Raw genomic sequence first — 18,067 nt, forward strand, 5'->3', positions numbered from 1 at the left:
TTTCTAATCATATAAAAATACTATTTGAGGAACATATGGAATATTGATAGCACCCGGGTAATGACGGTGAATGTCATGATACAATACCTAAGGGGATGTGGCGGAGTTATAACCACGTGAGGTTTATTGCAAAGGTGTTGTATCAGTAGTATTGCTGTCCACTTAGAGTCTATTTAAAGAAAGAACTAGCGGGATTTAAATAAATAAGGATCCAATAGCAATGAGCCTTGCAATTTAAAGTGTCAAACAGCATGAATTCAGCAATGGAGAGGCACCCTTGCACAGGTTGGTGCACCACAACTGCTGTCTGAGAAATGCAAGTACAAATCTTCCTTGGATGCCTAGCAGGACTCTGGAATTCTTTGGATTTTGGCCCTTTTCTTGCAAGGTCATTTGCAAGGCTTAGGGCTGCTATGCATCCAGTTTCTTTAGCTGTGCTAGATTCTCTGTGTGTTCATTTTCCCTGACACAAAGTGAGATCTCATGACTTCTTTCTCTTGCTTCAGACAGCAACTGTTGAGCCTGGATTGTTTCCCCTTAATTATAGCATCTCGGTTGCAAACTTCAAAAGCTCTCTCAAATACTATTGTGCGTTTATGATAATGGCTTCCTCTCTTCTTCTTGATTGCTGTGTTGGGCTTGCAAAGGAGATCTCTTGATTCTCTCAGGAGAGAGGCAAAGAGCCTCCGTAATTCCCCCCGTCCTACTTTAGATGGATTTTTGCTTTTAACATTCATTATTTGGGAAGATTGCCTACTCCAACCTCTTTTTTAATTCTAGCCCAGAACACACAGGCTTCTTAAAGCCATCACAAAAGTGCTTGCCAGGGATGATCATCTGCAGACTTGTCAAGTTTGCAGATGACACAAAACTGGGAAGGGTGGCTAACAAGTATAGCAACAGAATTCAAGAGACCTTGATAAGCTCAAAATCGGGGCTAAAAGTATTAAAATGAAATTCGACCAAGACAAATGCAAAATTCTACATTTAGGCCACAAAAAGCAATTGCTGGATATAGGATGCACAGGTCTACCGTATTTCACCATGGAATAGCCGCTATAAAAGTTGCACCACATAAAAGTTGCACTCCCTTTTTTTGGCTCTCCAAATTGGTATTTTTGTGTTCATCACGTAATAGTCGCACCCTTCATTTGCTTGTCCGGCTACGGAATGAACATTTGCAGTTTCTTCAACTGCCTCTTATCACTCTCACTGCTCTTTTCTGAACCCGCTTCAATTTGCTTCTTAAAATGAGGCCCCCAGAAAGTGATATTCCAGTTTAGAATATTAGGAGACTATTACTTTCCTGAACTTAAAACTTTGCTTTCAGTAATGCAAATTTATCTACATTTCAATATGCTGCAAGAGATGGCCTAGAAGAACCAAGGAATTCTTCCCACGGCTGGGAAGCCTAAGTATATACACATTTTCAGCAGTAGACCACAAATGGGAACAATTTCTCAACCAGGGAGGCTCCAGATGTTGGAATTCAATTCGAATCATCCCTCATTGTATTCCATGTTAGCTGGAGATACACCCTGCAATTGCGAATCACTGTTCGAACTAGTTCCCAGGGATGGGTACATCTGAAATGTCATCCAGTTAAATACACCCCAGATAAGCATGCATATGCTCAATAGTTTATGTGAAAGCCTCAAAGCCTATTCCAAATCTTACCCCATGCTGCAAAACACTAATCCAGATACAAAAAGGCAGATTATACCTCCAGTCTCTGATTTTTGCTGTAAGTGACATTTCGACAACCGGCGGAGTCAAACTTTCAATGGGAACACTGACAACGCTTACCATTTCCAAAGGTCAGATCCTCCTATTTGCACACCGGGTGGACGATGCTGACCTTAAGATAAGAAATGGAACAGTTTTCCTCCTTGTCATCTTTGGTCCTTTTCCTGATGGCATTACCAGCTATACACTCATCAGCGAGATGAAGGAGATAAGGAACGGGTGCTCGACTGAGCCATTTCAAAAGTGTTGCCTTCCTATCCACTTTAGCTCGCTCACTGCAAGTATTGCAATGTTTATACAAGGGTTATCCAGCAAGTAGATTACGTTTTGGAATTAAAAATGAACAAAGTATAGGAGAAACCATTTACCAGATGCAGTTGAAAGCCACACCCAAATACCACTTCTCAACATAGTCGCCATTCAGATCTAAGCACTTATCATAGCACTGAATGAGCTTGGCAACTCTTTCCCCACAAAACTCTGCCGCTTGCGTCCTCAACGCAGTGTTTGGGCGACGATGCGCAACTGCGGGAAGGGGTGACCGGCTGGCTGAGGATGCAAGCGGCAGAGTTTTGTGGGGAAGGAGTTGCCAAGCTCATTCATCACTATGATAAGTGCCTAGATTTGAATGGTGACTATGTTGAGAAGTGGTATTTGGGTGTGGCTTTCAACTGCATATGGTAAATGTTTTCTTCTATATTTTGTTCATTTTTAATTCCAAAACGTATTCTACTTTCTGGGTAACCCTTGTATGTTCCATTTGTTTTCTTTCAATGTCTAGCTCCTTCCAATCCATGCTTCTTACATGCCGTGTTCCTATAATTCGTCTTGTGCAGCTTTGGACTTTCGTTGATGCTTTACATAGCAGATAATTAAGGGCCATTAATCTTCTACCTGTTTTTTTAATTTTCCTGGGTCTGAGCTTGATCACCTTTAGGTGTTGAATTGTCCCATTGTGATCCAGGGTAGAAGAGAGTAGAACTTTCAGCCGGTGTGGATGAGGCTCGTATTCCTGATCAGTCATGTATTAAACCCCCTGCACAACTTCCTTTTAATCTCTGGCTTTCAACAACTGTTTAGCTAGATCAGCAGGTCACGGGTAAAGCAAAGCGAAGTGCACAGGACAGAAATACTGTTGAAATATGATGATAGGCGAGAAGCTCAAGGACTCTTGTCTTCTGACATCAAGAGGCTATCTTGAGATTCTTTTAGGAGTGCAGACAGGTATCCAGTTTTAGCATGAACCACAGTATCATTGGTGTGTGCAGCTGAAAAGAAAAGCTAGCAGAACTTCAGTGGACATGTGTGCTTCTCCCTTTTAATTTGCGTATTAAACCAAGGGTGGGCCACCTCACAACCTCAGAGGCAATTTGGGGTAGTTGTGATGGAGAAAGATGGTTCAAGATGAAGGCTTTCTGACCACAGCCATAATGCTCCCATTCTGCAGTACAGATTTAGCCTCAGTCACAGCAATGGAGTTCACATTCATTCATATATACCATTGGTTCCCAACCTGTGATCCCAAATTAATCTGCTTTGAACTGGATTATATGGCAGCGTAGACTCATATTGGTGGCACAGCGGATTAAATCGCTGAGCTGCTGAACATGCTGACCGAAAGGTCGGTGGTTCAAATCCGGGGAGCAGTGTGAGCTTCTGCGGTTAGCCCCAGCTTCTGCCAACCTAGCAGTTCGAAAGCATGCAAATGTGAGTAGATCAAAAGGTACCACTCTGGCGAGAAGGTAACAGCACTCCATGCAGTCATGCCAGTGGCCACATAACCTTGGAGGTGTCTACGGACAACGCCGGCTCTTTGGTTCAGAAATAGAGATGAGCACCAACCCGAGAGTCGGACACGACTAGACTTAATGTCAAGGGAAAATGTTTACCTTTACCTTAGACTCATATCATCCAGTTCAAAGCAGATAATCAAGGATCAGATACTGGATTATATGGCAGTGTAGATCCTGCCTGTGTTGGAAACAGCAGTTATATACAGCTAGTGGTTGTTAGCTCCATCCCACACTAGTCAGCATGGACTGCAACCAGATTTTCTGTTATCTTTCACAGAATTGATGTACAATTATCCAAGACTTGCTTATCCAATGTTCTGGATTATCCAAGGCATTTTTGTAGTCAATGTTTTCAATATATATTGTGATATTTTGGTGCTAAATTCGTAAATACAGTAATCACAACATAACATTACTGCGTATTGAACTACGTTTTCTGTCAAATTTGTTGTATAACATGATGTTTTGGTGCTTAATTTGTCAAATCATAACCTAATTTGATGTTTAATAGGCTTTTCCTCAATCCCTCCTTATTATCCAAGATATTCGCTTATCTTGGTTCTGCTGGCCCGTTTAGCTTGGATAAGTGAGATTCTACTCTATTTCTTTTCCTGAGAGTCTCCACTAGAGGGCAATAACTTTACATTTTCCGAACATTTGCTTAGGAATCTCTTTAAACAGGCAATTTGTTGTTCCTGTACTTTATGTTTTTCCTTGAAACGTGCACTCAGAACCTCATCTCTAACACTTTTTGTTTATGTGAAACATATTATCGCTTCCCTTGGCAAGTTTTCTTTCTGTGCATAAGCAGAACTCGTCTAGATATTGTTTCAACCAGCGGCTCCAGCTCTTCTAAAGACACACCAACCAGCTCAGCCAAGGATTCACGAACGGTCTGGGATCCAGTTTCTCCACCATGGTTCTTAATCTGAGTGGGGTTTGTTTATATTTTAATTCCATAAGCATGAGACTATTTTGCCTTGCTGCAGTATGCCATATTTTTTTCAGAATTATCTGTGTTTTCATTTTCCTGTTTATTGGCCACAGTTGATAACTTTTGAACATACTCTGTTACTTACTGCACCAAATATTTCTGAGTGGGTAGACAAGAAGAGAACCCAGATGCATGGATAAAGAGCCACAGGACCACCAAGGCCAAATGATAATGTCTTTGCATTTTAATTCGATGCCGTGGAGAAAACTGGAGGACTCTGGAGATGGGCAAAACCCTGGTTTCTAAGTGTTGGGGTTTAGCACTCTCTTTTTCTTCCCGGGTTCTTATCTAGTGGCAGGCTTGAAAATGCTGCTCAAGTAATTGAACTTTGCGCCAGGAGCTTGACTGCAGGAAAATAGAAATGGCTTAAGTATACTTAACTTGTATCAAATGAGGGATAAAAAGGAGAATTGAGGTGAGAGTGTGCATTTATATTCCTGCTTTTTGAAATTGCAAGAGTGGGGTTTCGGCTTTTCACTGCCACACTTTGCCTTCAAAGGAAGATATAGCTTAGGGCTATATTTCACAGAGGATCCAAAAGAATTAAGGACCGGCCGTAGGAGAGCCGCACAACTTCCACATGGCAAACATGTGGGTTGAGGTGGACCGTGCAGTGCTGGCAGTCCATTTTGTAGTTTCTCAAGTCGCTCCTGACACGAAAAAAGGCTCTTTTTTCCCATGGGCCTGTGTGCTTTGACATGGCCTGGGAAGTGGGAGTGGGAATCACCCATCAATAGGTTTAACCCAGGATTTGGATTTTACGAGGGTTGAATGAAAAGTAATGCCTCCACCTTCGTTACTTGGGTTTGGATGGGAATATTTTAATAAATCAAACACAGAAATAATCCTTAGAATGTGCTCTTTAACTACCACTATTCACTTTTCCACATAATCACCAGACAATTGGATACATTTCTGCCAACGATAAACAAGTTTTCCGAAGCCATAGCGGAAGAAGTCGACACAGGACCCATCGTGTACAGATCTTCCGATAGCCAAGCAAAACAATAATGTGACCCACACATTCTTGTGAAATGCCGATTATGCTTGAAATTTCTCTCTGAGTGATACGGCGACCGTCCTGAATCAATCTGTCAACTGTTTGCTTGTGAAACTCGGTGGTTGCTGTCACAGGATGTCCAACTCTTAGTTTGTGATGCAAGTCAGATGTTCCCACCTCAACATCTTTAAACTTACTCGCCCAACAATGCACAGGACTCACATCAACACAATCACCATAAACAGCGTGCATTCTCTGGTGAATCTCCTTTGGAGTGACACCTTCTGCTGTCAGGAATTCAATGACTGCACGTTGCTTAAGTCGTATTGACCGACCATCTGTGCAGGGTTCCATACTTCGCACTTTAACAACACAACCGTTCAATGCTAAGGCTTCCCGCCAAATGGAACTGGAGAGGAGAGTCTACTGAACAAGCCAGGACCTGCCGCAGACCAGGACTGCCATCTGTTGAGGAGTTACGAAGGTGGAGGCATTACTTTTCATTCAACCCTTGTATGTATTGTGTATTGTGTATTGTACTTATGTAGCATATGGTATGTTACCAACAATGTTTCAGCTTCTATTTGTCTCAACCTTTGGGGTCAATTGGCATGGATCCTGGATCTGTGTTTCGATAACATACTAAAACTGAAGATATTCTCAGTCTTCACTCACCTTTTAAGTTGATTTAATATTCCAATGGAAGGGTGCTTTTTGGAGTTTATCCAGCTTGAAACCTGGGGCAAATTCCACAGAGAGGCTGAAATGGGTGACCCTGATCTGTTGTCATTTCTGTGGCCACTACTCCCTTATGGATTCACAGAACATTAAGACAAATAGTGGCTCTTGTGGATCATTCTCAACCCCTCTATACCTTAAGAGAGTTTTAGTAGTATCAGATGGATACCGTTACTGTGTAATGTGGATATACTTATTTCCTTCACTTTGTTGCCATCCTATGTTGACCTTAGGAAAGAATATGAAGAGGAGACACATGGTGCCTTTGAATGGTGCACAGTTGAAGCCCTTTGTCTGGAAGCACCTATTACCTCCCATCGGTTTCCTTGCAAAATTCAGTGAATGGAACAGTGCAATTTCACAATAAAAACCTAGTCTTGGAGGCTTCTTAAATTTTCATGAACCATCTGCTAAGGACTGGCTTCTACAAACAGAAACCAGCTGGACATTCTGTCTGGCTGGTTAAGAAAAAACCATGGATATGCTTTTGTCAGATTCCATGTGCTGATCTAGTATCGCTTCCAGACAGAAGACACAGACCTAAGACTAGTTCTATCTTCTTTATTAGAAGCACCTCTAGTTCAACAATAGTGCACAAACTTTGGAGTTCTGCAACATGTTCCTTCAGGCTAGGTAGAACATCTGTTTATCTCTTTCAGTCTGGATTTTTCAACGGGTTTGATGTTTATTGAATATTACGATGATGCTATGATTTAATTTGTTTTAATTATGTTTCTTAGCCACCTTGGGTGCTATTTCTTTTTATTTTTTCTCACCCTGATAGACAGGACTAGCTGTGCCCGGCCATGCGTTGCTGTGGCAAAGTATGGTGGTATGGGAAATAAAGTATTGAGGAATTGGTGGTAGTTAAGGTAAAGGGTAAATGGGTTAAAGAGCTGTGTAGAAGGGCCTTGAGTCTACACTGCTATATAATCCAGTGCAAATTAGATAATCTGTGGAAGAGGCCTGAGGCCTAAGTCTGCCTGCCCCCTGGGCTGAGTTGGTTGCTAGGAGACCAAGTGGGCAGATATTAGTCCTCTAACTGGCAGCAATTGGATAAAAACAATTATTCCTTTGCCTCTAATTAGGACTTTATTTTTCTTTTCTTTTTGTTGTATCAACCTAGAGGCGTGGATGATGGGTTGTGTTGTCAAATTTCGAGGTTGGGGGGCCTGTAGTTTTGTTGTTTTGTTGGTCGCCGTGATGCCATCACTCATTTATATATATAGATTACTGTGGGAACGTGGAGAGCTGCATCTCCCACCTTGAACCCTTTGCAAAAAGGATGGAGAATAAATACGATGGTCAAAAGAATATATAAATTAGTTCTAACCTCTTATAAACTTCACCTGCTGATCTCAGCACACCAGAAGTTTATCTGAGCTGTTTCATCAGTTGGCAACCTGGGAGTGGATGTGCAGTTGGCAGATGTCTCTTAGACTGGTATATAGGTCCAATGCAGTTATATTGACCATATCATGCAATTTTGAATTCCTTTATTTATTTATTTATTTATTTATTTATTTGCTACATTTATATGCCGCCCTGCTCACCCCGAAGGGGACTCAGAGCGGCTTACAAATTAAATTTACATACAATATTATATTATTAGCATAGTACAATACTGGTAACAAATTACTATATTGTACTGTATCAATATATTGTAATATTATTAGTAATATTACATGTAAAATGTAATATATAATTAATATTATTATATTGTATTATTAGTATTATATTGTATTACAATATAATATTATGAATATTATATGTATATACAATATGTTATAATTATTATATATTATTGTAATTATTATTATATATTATTTATATGTCAGTGTAAACGGGGCCTGGACTCTAACAGAGCTATCCAAGGTCCTGAACTCTGTCTGCAAAATCCGATTCAGCACTTTTGTCAGCTCTTCAAAGGATTCCCCACTGTATTGTTATGGTGGCCACCAGCCTCCTCTTTTCCCACTTTCTTTTGTACGTATTTCTATTTTTATGTCTTTGTTATATTATTTTTCCTTCTATTTACCCTCAAGTGTCTTTTCTGTGGTAGTCCACAAGCTGAAAATAGGAAGTTAAAATATTCAATGTGGGATGGGGTTAAAGTATTCACCAGTGATGTCAAAAATCAAGAGTGTCTTCCTCCACGTGGCCAGGAATCTCTGTGGCCGATCTTGATCCAGGTACTCTGCCTTCTCCTGATTGATCTTACAGAGTTGTTGTCAAGATAAAGTGAAGAGGAAAGGAAACCCTGTCCTGTGTCCCAGTATAGCAGAAGCTGACATTATTTGTTACCAAGCATCTGGCACCAAGGGCTATTCCACTGATGAACTCACCTTGGGAACAGATGGGTAACCTCAGAGAACTATGCTGGGCATCCTAGAGCCAACGAGAACTTTCCAGCTAATCTCTTTAATCAACCATTCCCAGCTTGTACTGACAAGAGTTTCATTAATGGCAAGACTTAATGTGTTTCTTTCTGGTCTTGTGGTGCAGAGATCAAGTGCTTCCTCATTGCCCTCTTGACAGGGATTTAGCTTAGCCATCTGAAACTTAGCCATTAAATTGTATTTATAGCAGCAAACATCACTTATGGATCTAGGCTACTCAGAGTGTTATTTGTATTTGCCCATGTGGACACAGCCTCCCTCTCCCCCCCTTTCCTCCCATGCTGGGAAATAGCGCTGGCCTATTTATTCCATTAGCCAAACGAAGTAACTCTGTTTTCCTATTGTCATGGGCTTGTTGCTCAGAGCAGCCGATCAATTGTTCTTAGTGGGCATTTCGCAACAAGGCTGGTGAGATGTTATTTAATCCCCTTACTAGGTGGTTTAAAAAGAAAAAAATAACAACCCAGAATGTTGTAGAAGGTCCAAGGGAAATTCAAGGCTATAATTTGTAATTTGGTTCAGGCATATCATGTGCAATTTAGGCTGACAGCTTTAAGCTTTGCAGAATAGTCCCGTTTCCTCTGCACTTATGTATGGATACGTTTCATTGCTGTGTTACTGTTTCCTAATTTTTGTGCATTCCAGTGCAATGGGTAGCTTCCCATGTAGTCCGTGTTGCCCTTCCAATGGGTGCTGCAGGAAACCCTTGATGTGGTCAGCAATGCCAATCAGGTTTGGATGATACGAGGGCTATCCAGAAAGTAGATTACGTTTTGGAATTTAAAATGAACAAAGTATAGGAGAAAACATTTACCATAAGCAGTTGAAAGCCACACCCAAATACCACTTCTCAACATAGTCACCATTCAAATCTAGGCACTTACCATAGCGATGAATGAGCTTTGCAAATCCTTCCCCACTAAATTCTGCCGCTTGCGTCCTCAACCACTTGTTTCCAACAATGGGGGCGTGGCTGGCAATGCAGCGTTTTGGCAACAATGTGCAGCTGTGAGAAGGGCTGACCAGCTGGTTGAGGACGCAAGCGGCAGAGTTTTGTGAGGGAGGAGTTGCCAAGCTCATTCATCGCTATAATAAGTGCCTAGATTTGAATGGCGACTATGTTGAGAAGTAGTATTTGGGTGTGGCTTTCAACTGCATATGGTAAATATTTTCTCCTATACTTTGTTCATTTTTAATTCCAAAACGTAATCTACTTTCTGGATAGCCCTCGTATGTTCTGTAGAGCTTCAGGTTGTCTACCCAATTCAGACTGTGGACAAAGAGAAACTAGTCATGTTTCATTATTGTATGGTGTATTTTGTTATTCGTTCTTAACCCTGTGGTTAATTGATTGATTTGTATGTTTAGTGCATTTATGCTCATTATTATATTATATTTTGTTGCTGTATGGTTTTCTTGCTATATTGGAAACCGCCCTGAGTCCCTTGAGGAGATAGGGCGGTATACAAATAAAGTTTTTAAATTATTATTATCCAGGTGGAGGCCACTAGGGGGCCCTAGAGAGAGAAGAATTGTGCATTTAACAGGGATGTAGAGTGGGTTGAAAGAGTAAAACCATTTCCCCCTGTTTTCCTGTTATTCCTCCCAACTATGACACCGTCGTGGAAGCAACCTTCATTTATGATATGGGAAAGGGAGAAGGAGAATAGCCAGCCAAAATGGGGGAAATAGTTTTCCAATTTCAACCCCCCCCCCCATAAAATGGACTATCCTTCTCTCTCTATCGCCTCCTTGTGGCCTCTGCCTAGACAATGAAACAGTACCGAAAACCCTTCTCAACATTTGTATAGCTAGTGTTCATAACACTTCACACTCCATATCTATTTGCATATCTAGCAGGATTGCTTGTAAGATAGGTCAGTATTATTATTGCCCGTTTTGCAGAGGACTGTCTGAGGAGTTCGTGCAGAGGCCAGATGCAATCTGAGACGTTTCTAGTTCAAGCAATGCTACACACACCTCTCTGGAATGGGCCCTCATTAACCCAAGGGATTTCCTTCTGAGCAGAAATGGAAAAGAAGGCATTGATAGACACTGCGTGGCACCAGCTGTCTTTGTTTTCACCCTCAAACTCGCCGTGTTTTGCATTTCCTCTGCTGCCCATTGCAGTCTTCAGTCCACGAAATTTTGAATGACAGCAGCTGACAGAATTACATTGCAGCTGTCTGAACTTGAGTGGTGTACATCTCTGTTATGCTTTTCTTAAATCAATACGCTTGGATTTTTGAAAGGGAGAACATTTTCAATGTGTCTGATGCTTTTGCAGCTTGTGGCAGGTGGGCAGCCCTGCATAATAGTGAAAGTGCTGAGTGGCAAAAAATATTCATAGAATCATAGAGTTGGAAGAGATCTCTGTTAGGGTGTATTCTGTTGTTAAAGTGAAATGTTATATCAAGTTAAGCTGTTGGGTGTTTGCAACTGTGCGTTTCCAGCAAAGCATTCCAGCAGCACAAGGGTTAAGCACAAGCCTGCCCACAGGACCAATAGGTCAGGGCTTCCGTTTGAACCGGAAAAGACACGCCATGTGTGGAGAACTATGGCTTTCAGCAACTGTATAATAAAGTAATTAGACCTGTTGGGATCAGCAGTAAATCAACGACTAGGCTGTCGTTTTTGTTGGTGCCACTTTGAAGCTGCATAAAGTGGTCCTTCGGGTGAGCAGACGGAGAGAACTGATTTACCAAAATCAGTCAGGATGACGGATGATCGATTCAACTCCCCACCCCATCATCCACACCACCCTGACAACCTCGTGGTCCATCCAGTCCAATCCTCTCCCAAGAAGCAGGAAAATCGCATTCAAAGCATGCCTGACAGATGGCCATCCAGCCATTTAGTAGAAATTGGAATATGAAAGTGTAAGACTTGTAATTTCATCATATATGAGCCAGTGTGGTGTTGTGGTTTGAGCCTTAGACTAGGACACTCTGAGTTTGAATCCTTTCTCAGCCATGGAAAGCTATTGGTGGGGATCCTAGGCAAGTCACACTCTCTCAGCCTCAGAGGAAGGCAAAGGCCAACTCCCTCTGAACAAAATCTGCCAAGAAAATCCTTTGATAGATTCACCTTAGGTCACCTTCACAAAATACGTGCCTGGAAGGCACACAACAGAAAACACAACAAATTTCACTACCTCTAATGCTGTTTATCACGTGAATGCACAGTTTCCAACACATTAGAAGAACCACAGCAGGAGTTCATTCCAACCTGTCAGGGGTTTCACGCATGGAATTCTAAGTCATCTGCTGTTGTGGTTTCTCCATGCTGAGCTCCCCACGTGTGTAGAAAAAAAATCACTTTGCATGTTTAAACAGACTAATGAATTACAGATGGGAATGGGCTTCAGAACATTCCACTGTAATTGGATTTCAGCTGTTGTTCTGTTTGTTGTTCTGGCATCTGTGCCTCGAGCCTTCGCAAACGAGAGAGAAGGGAAAGGGAGAAAGTTATGATGACCCCGGCGATTGGAATATAACAACAGAGTGGACCAGTTGAGAGCATTTGGGGGGAAATAAATGGAGAAAGAAATAAAAACAACACTGTGTTGAGATGGTGGGGGATGTTTTTCACAAATAAAATGTGGAAATCTCCAAGGAACAAGAAGAGGTTGGCTTTAAGTGAAACAACGTCCTCTGACAGAGGTGGAAAGGAGAAAGAGAATCAAGTGTCATTAGCATACTGGTTGGCTCAGTGCGCTGAACTTGAAACCTCCAGATAACCTCTCAGAGCAATTTCATGTAGATATTGATTAGCATTGTGGGATAGGAATGAGCCCTAAGATGAACAGGATGGTACCGCGGCCACCATCACTTTCCGAGCTTGCCTATTTTGAAAGAATCAAACAGTGCCTTCAAGTTCTATTCCAGACAAGCGGCCCAGAAGATACGAGGGCTATCCAGAAAGTAGATTACGTTTTGGAATAAAAAATGAACAAAGTATAGGAGAAAACATTTACCATATGCAGTTGAAGGCCAGGCCCAAATATCACTTCTCAACATAGTCCCCATTGAAATCTAGGCACTTCTCATAGCGATAAAAGAGTTTGGAAAGTCCTTCCCCACCAAACTTTGCCGCTTGGCTTGCGTCGTCAACCAGGCGGGTGTCCCTTCCCGCAGCTGCGCATGTGCATGCGCTCAACTTTCCCCCACGCTCATCCTGAATCGCTCTTCTGTTTTGCAAATGCTTGCAAGGAAAGTTATGGCGACCGTTTTTAGGGACAGGAAAGGTGTGCTTCTTGCAAAACCTTAGAAGAGCGATCCAGGACGAGCGTGGGAGAAAGTTGAGCGCATGCACATGCGCAGCTGTGGGAAGGGTTGACGATGCAAGCCAAGCAGCAAAGTTTGGTGGGGAAGGACTTTCCAAACTCTTTTATCACTATGAGAAGTGCCTAGATTTCAATGGGGACTATGTTGAGAAGTGGTATTTGGGTCTTCTGGAGTATTAGCTATCGCTCCCAGTTGTCTGCAAACTTGGTGATCGCGCCTCCTAACCCTTCGTCTAAGTCGTTACAACTTAGAACTGCCTTACCACTCTGTTTGTTGACATTGACAATTCATCGAATCATATCATCAACCACCTGGAGAACCAGAAGACTGATCTGGCTCCACTCCGGGAGAGGAATCGTGTCCATCACCCTCTTCAACAAAATCCCACTGGGCATTTCTATCCTAGCACTTGAACATACCGGTAATATGTTGTTTGAACTTGTCAGTCTAATTGCATTGCATGATCCCTTATTGTTTGGCTTTCAGAAATGTTCATCCAGGAATGAAGAAGGTACTTTCAGGAGAGCCAGATGTACCATTGGGCCAAGGCAACAGCTTCAGATGCCAGATGCTGGAGGGCAGCGGTGGAGTCACACAGATGTTCTTCATGAATTTTGTAGGTACCTCCTTCTGTTAGAGAAAGTATGATAGACAACCTTGGCATAGTCCATTTAATGCTGACCGCTGGCTCAGGTATGGTGGAGGACACTATTCTATTATGACCATTTTTAGTTTCAACTGCCAATCCTGACATCTTTTGTACATGGGATGTGGCTATCTCTTTGCTCAAGGCAACAAAACGGCTTTCACTGACTATAAAGCAAATTGTTTAGTTTTTCTGAGGAGGAGAAGAGTACAAAAGGATAAGGTGCAAGATCTTGGCCACTTGGCTTCCCAATTACACTTTTTTAACAGCTTGTAGACGATTTCCCATTGATCTAGACGTGACGATGGGATATGGTGAAAAAGCAACTTTCAGAAATAGGTAAGAATGACTGTGTCAATTGGCAGTTGCCTCAGCAAAATGGATGTGAGTGTGATTGCTAGTCATTTCTTGGGGGAAAGAAGAGAAACCAATCCCTCTCACATGAATGCCCGTGGCTTTCTTTTTGTTTTGGGGATATTGTTGAACCAATATCGTTCCATCTCAAAGAAATGTTTTAAAAATCTTCCGCCAGCTGTTTGCAATTTTTGTTCCGCCGCTAGGAATAAAACATTGATGGCATTGTGCACTACCGTAAGGAACTCGTCTCTTTCAAATGTCCTTCTGAATCTCTGCGTTGCTTTATTCAACAGGCATCTTCTGCTGAGAAGTCTTTAACCAAACAATCATTTCTGCATCTGGGTCCACAGCTGTTTCCCAAATACCCGAATAACTTTTCCCTATAAGAGCATTTGCTTTTTGACTGTGTGCAGTCTTGTGTTTGTGTCTGACCGCCTTTCCATGTGTTTGCATTCATACTTTTGATCCTGGTGAGAGTGAGATGCATTTTCTCAATGATGCCGATTTGAAATAATGTGGTGTTTATCATGTTTGGGTCAGATGAAGTTAAACCTGCTATGGCCAGTGTTGGGATTAAGTGTGAGACACATAAAGGAAAAGCGCTTGATTCCCAATTTATGAATGAATGAGTGAAGCTTTATTTATATTATACTAGCTGTGCCCAGCCACGCGTTGCTGTGGCAATGTGTGGTGGTATGGGAAATAAAGTATTGAGGAATTGGTGGTTGGTAGTATATGTTATTTCCTAACGCTTGTGAATATACAATATTTCTGGTTGTTCCTTTTTTTTGTCTTTTTGAGGCAAGTATGACTGCTGCAATTAGCCAGAATGATTAGCATGTAATGGCCTTTCACCGTCAAAGCCTGGCTGCTTCCTCCCTGGGGGAATCTTTTGTTGGGAGGTATTAGCTGGCCCTGATTGTTTCCTGTCTGGAATTCCCCTATTTTCAGAGTGTGGTTCTTTATTTACTGTCCTGATTTTAGAGATGATATTGTTCTGTTTTATTATGCCACAGTAATTTTTATATATTGTATTTATAATCTTATATTATTTGCTTTGAACTGGATTATATGAGGCGCCTTCTACACAACTGTAAAAACATCCACATTGAACTGGATTGGATGGCAGTGTGGACTCAAGATAATCCAGTTCAAAGCAGATACTGTGGATTATCTGCCTTGGCAATCTGGGTTATATAGCTGTGTGGGCCTTGGGTCTACACTGTCATATAATCCAGTTCAAATCAGATAATCTGTATTTTATAGGCAGTATGGAAGAGGCCTAAGTGAACCCTCAGCCATTGTGGCTGAGGCAGTTGCTAGGACACGAAGCGAGTGAGGCCTAAAGGGGGTGGAGCCTACCTTTCTGACTGGCAGCCAGGGGAGAACGGTTCTTCCTCGTCCTCTGTAATTTGGACTTTATTTTTCTAGGTTTTTTTATTGAAAGATATAGATTGGATGACTATGTCTTTTGTGGCCAAATTTGGTGTGATTTGGTTCAGTGGTTTTGTTGTTTACTCCATGGGAAAAACGCACATTACATTTTTATATATATAGATTATATTTATATTATATTTTAGCCGCCCCGGGTCCCTGCGGGGAGATGGAGACGGAGTATAAAAAGTTGTTGTTATTGTTATTATTATTATTATTATTATTATTATTATTATATCCCATCCCATCTCCCAAAGGGACTCGGAGCGGCTTACAACAAGACAACAGTATAAATGATAATAAAACACATAACCAATCAAATATAGTTAGATCACCAGAAATAAAAGCAAGTCATAATAAATAGGAAGGAGTAGAACTCAAGAATGTCACACATCATGATAAACTATGTAATAATTAAGCATATAAAACATATAGACATTAAAACAAGTGAACATCAAGAGGACTTCTGACCTGATCTGCGGTATATTGGCCATACATTTGTGTTCAATAACTCTTGATTTAAGAGATCCTGATGTTAGACTTGACTGTGATTTTATACTCTCCTGAACACCAGTCAGACCACATAATCAACATGGTTCTCCTGTTTTGAGTCGTGGAATTCACCATGGGTCTCTTAATTTTTCAATTTAATTCTGCACTCGGAGGCTGATGGTTGCATTTTGGGGGTAAAATCCAGCATGGAGTTGGCATTCCTTGCTTCAAGTTGCTGAACAAGTCCATAATTCGACTCCATTTGCTTCAATTACTTCTATTTGATTTTGTTTACGTTCGAGGTTTGATTAAATTTTGCTTAAAATGAAACTCATCCAAGGAGCCGTTTAACTTAGTTAAACAAGCAAACCAAGTGAATTATTGCCTAAACTGAAGCAGATGCTTCATTTCAGCTGTGATAATGCTGGCGAGGAAATTGTTTGGGACTAGGTAGGGTAAAGGAACAGGTAGTGGCTCCAATGGAAATGGGACAGTGAGAAGCTTAACAATTCAGACATACCTCAATTAACAAAGCCTCTAATATGCTTTGGAGTTGGCCCAACCAAGGTATTACTGCTTCTGGATTTTTTATTTTGTTACATTCCTCAACTTGCATCTTTTGAGAAACCCTCTGGGGAGATGGAGGTGGGATATAAAAATAAAATTATTATTATTATTATTGACACAAAGACACAGTATGACACAGCAAACAAGACATATATCTTGTCTGGGCTGTGGCGCAGCTGGCTAGTAACCAGCTGCTATAAATCACTACTGACCGAGAGGTCATGAGTTCGAAGCCCGGGTCGGGTTAAGCCTCTGACCATTAAAAAAAAATAGCCCCGGCTTGCTGTTGACCTAGCAGCCCCGAAAGACAGTTGCATCTGTCAAGTAGGGAAAATTTAGGTACGCTTTATGCGGGAGGCTAATTTAACTAATCTACAACACCATAAATCTGCTCACGAGGAAAAGAATGAGGAAGAACAGCCACCAATGGACGGTGAAGCAACAGCTCCCCCTGTGGCCGGAATCGTGAAGCTGGAAAGATGTTAAAAAATGCCTCTGTGTCTGTCTAAAACTGAATGTTGTTTGTCTGTTGGCATTGAATGTTTGCCATATATGTGTTCATTGTAATCTGCCCTGAGTCCCCTTCGGGGTGAGAAGGGCGGAATATAAATACTGTAAATAAATAAATAATAAATATATGCTGGATTTTTAATAATTTATTATAAGTATGACCAGAGCCGGCCCTAGGTATTTTTCAAGTGTAGGCGAACAGAATTTTGGCACCCCCCCCAAACCAATCACTGAAAAATAAAAGCGTTGGATAAGCAAATATGTTGGATAATAAGGAGGGATTAAGAAAAAGCCTATTAAACATCAAATTACATTAAGATTTTACAAATTAAGCGCCAAAACATCATGTTTTACAAGAAATCAACAGAAAAAGCAGTCTCAACTGCGCCCCCGTATGTTTTGCGCTCGAAGCGACTGCTCAATTTGTCTCATTGTTGGACCGGCCCTGAGTATGACACGTATAATAAATTTATTATAATTTATTAATAAATTATTATTATTATTAATTTATTATTATTATTATTATTATTATTATTATTATTATTATTATTATTATTATTATTATTATTGCCAGCTTGTCTCTGGACTTGCACTATGCACTATGCAGAGAGGGAATGCTGGACAACAGATCACCTTTTGAGAACCACTGGACTTGATCAAGAAAGTCATAGTGCCCCTCTATTCTACTTGAATTTTTAAAAAAATCACACACACACAGCCCTCCTTGAATCCTTTTGATGCCACACATCATCTTCCCTTGAAGCATTTTCAAAGTCAACATTTCATAACAAGCCATAACATTATTGACTCGGGGCGATGTTTTCTCATTGACGTTGAATTATTCCAGCCGTCAGGTTAACATGCCAAAATTGAAATCCTATCCATTCTTGTTATATAAATCTAATCAATACTATTAACTGTGGGAAGTTGGGAAGACGTCTTTATTAATCGAGGCAGCGAGACATGCGTTTGAAATAAAGGGTGACAGAGTTATTAAGCTTGGTTTATTATAATGTAATAGCTACCTGGGGTTCATTTTCCACACTCTTGTGTTTAGTGTTTGCTGTTGTCGTGCTGACACCCAGTGCTGAATCCCTCCGCCTTG

At 41.2% G+C, this 18,067-nt stretch overlaps 1 protein-coding gene across 3 annotated transcripts in view; it reads left to right on the forward strand.

Annotated features, from left to right (window-relative positions):
• galnt9 (polypeptide N-acetylgalactosaminyltransferase 9) overlaps positions 1 to 18,067 on the forward strand; it is a 130,242-nt gene that overhangs the window by 7,889 nt on the left and 104,286 nt on the right. For all 3 annotated transcript variants that reach the window (XM_062958568.1, XM_062958570.1, XM_062958569.1), the window contains exon 3: positions 13,443 to 13,572. The gene's annotated coding sequence lies outside the window, so the exon portion shown is untranslated. The remainder of the gene's footprint in view (positions 1 to 13,442; positions 13,573 to 18,067) is intronic.

This window comes from Anolis carolinensis, chromosome X (assembly GCF_035594765.1).
Source record: "Anolis carolinensis isolate JA03-04 chromosome X, rAnoCar3.1.pri, whole genome shotgun sequence".
In the NCBI taxonomy this organism is placed as follows: domain Eukaryota; kingdom Metazoa; phylum Chordata; class Lepidosauria; order Squamata; family Dactyloidae; genus Anolis; species Anolis carolinensis.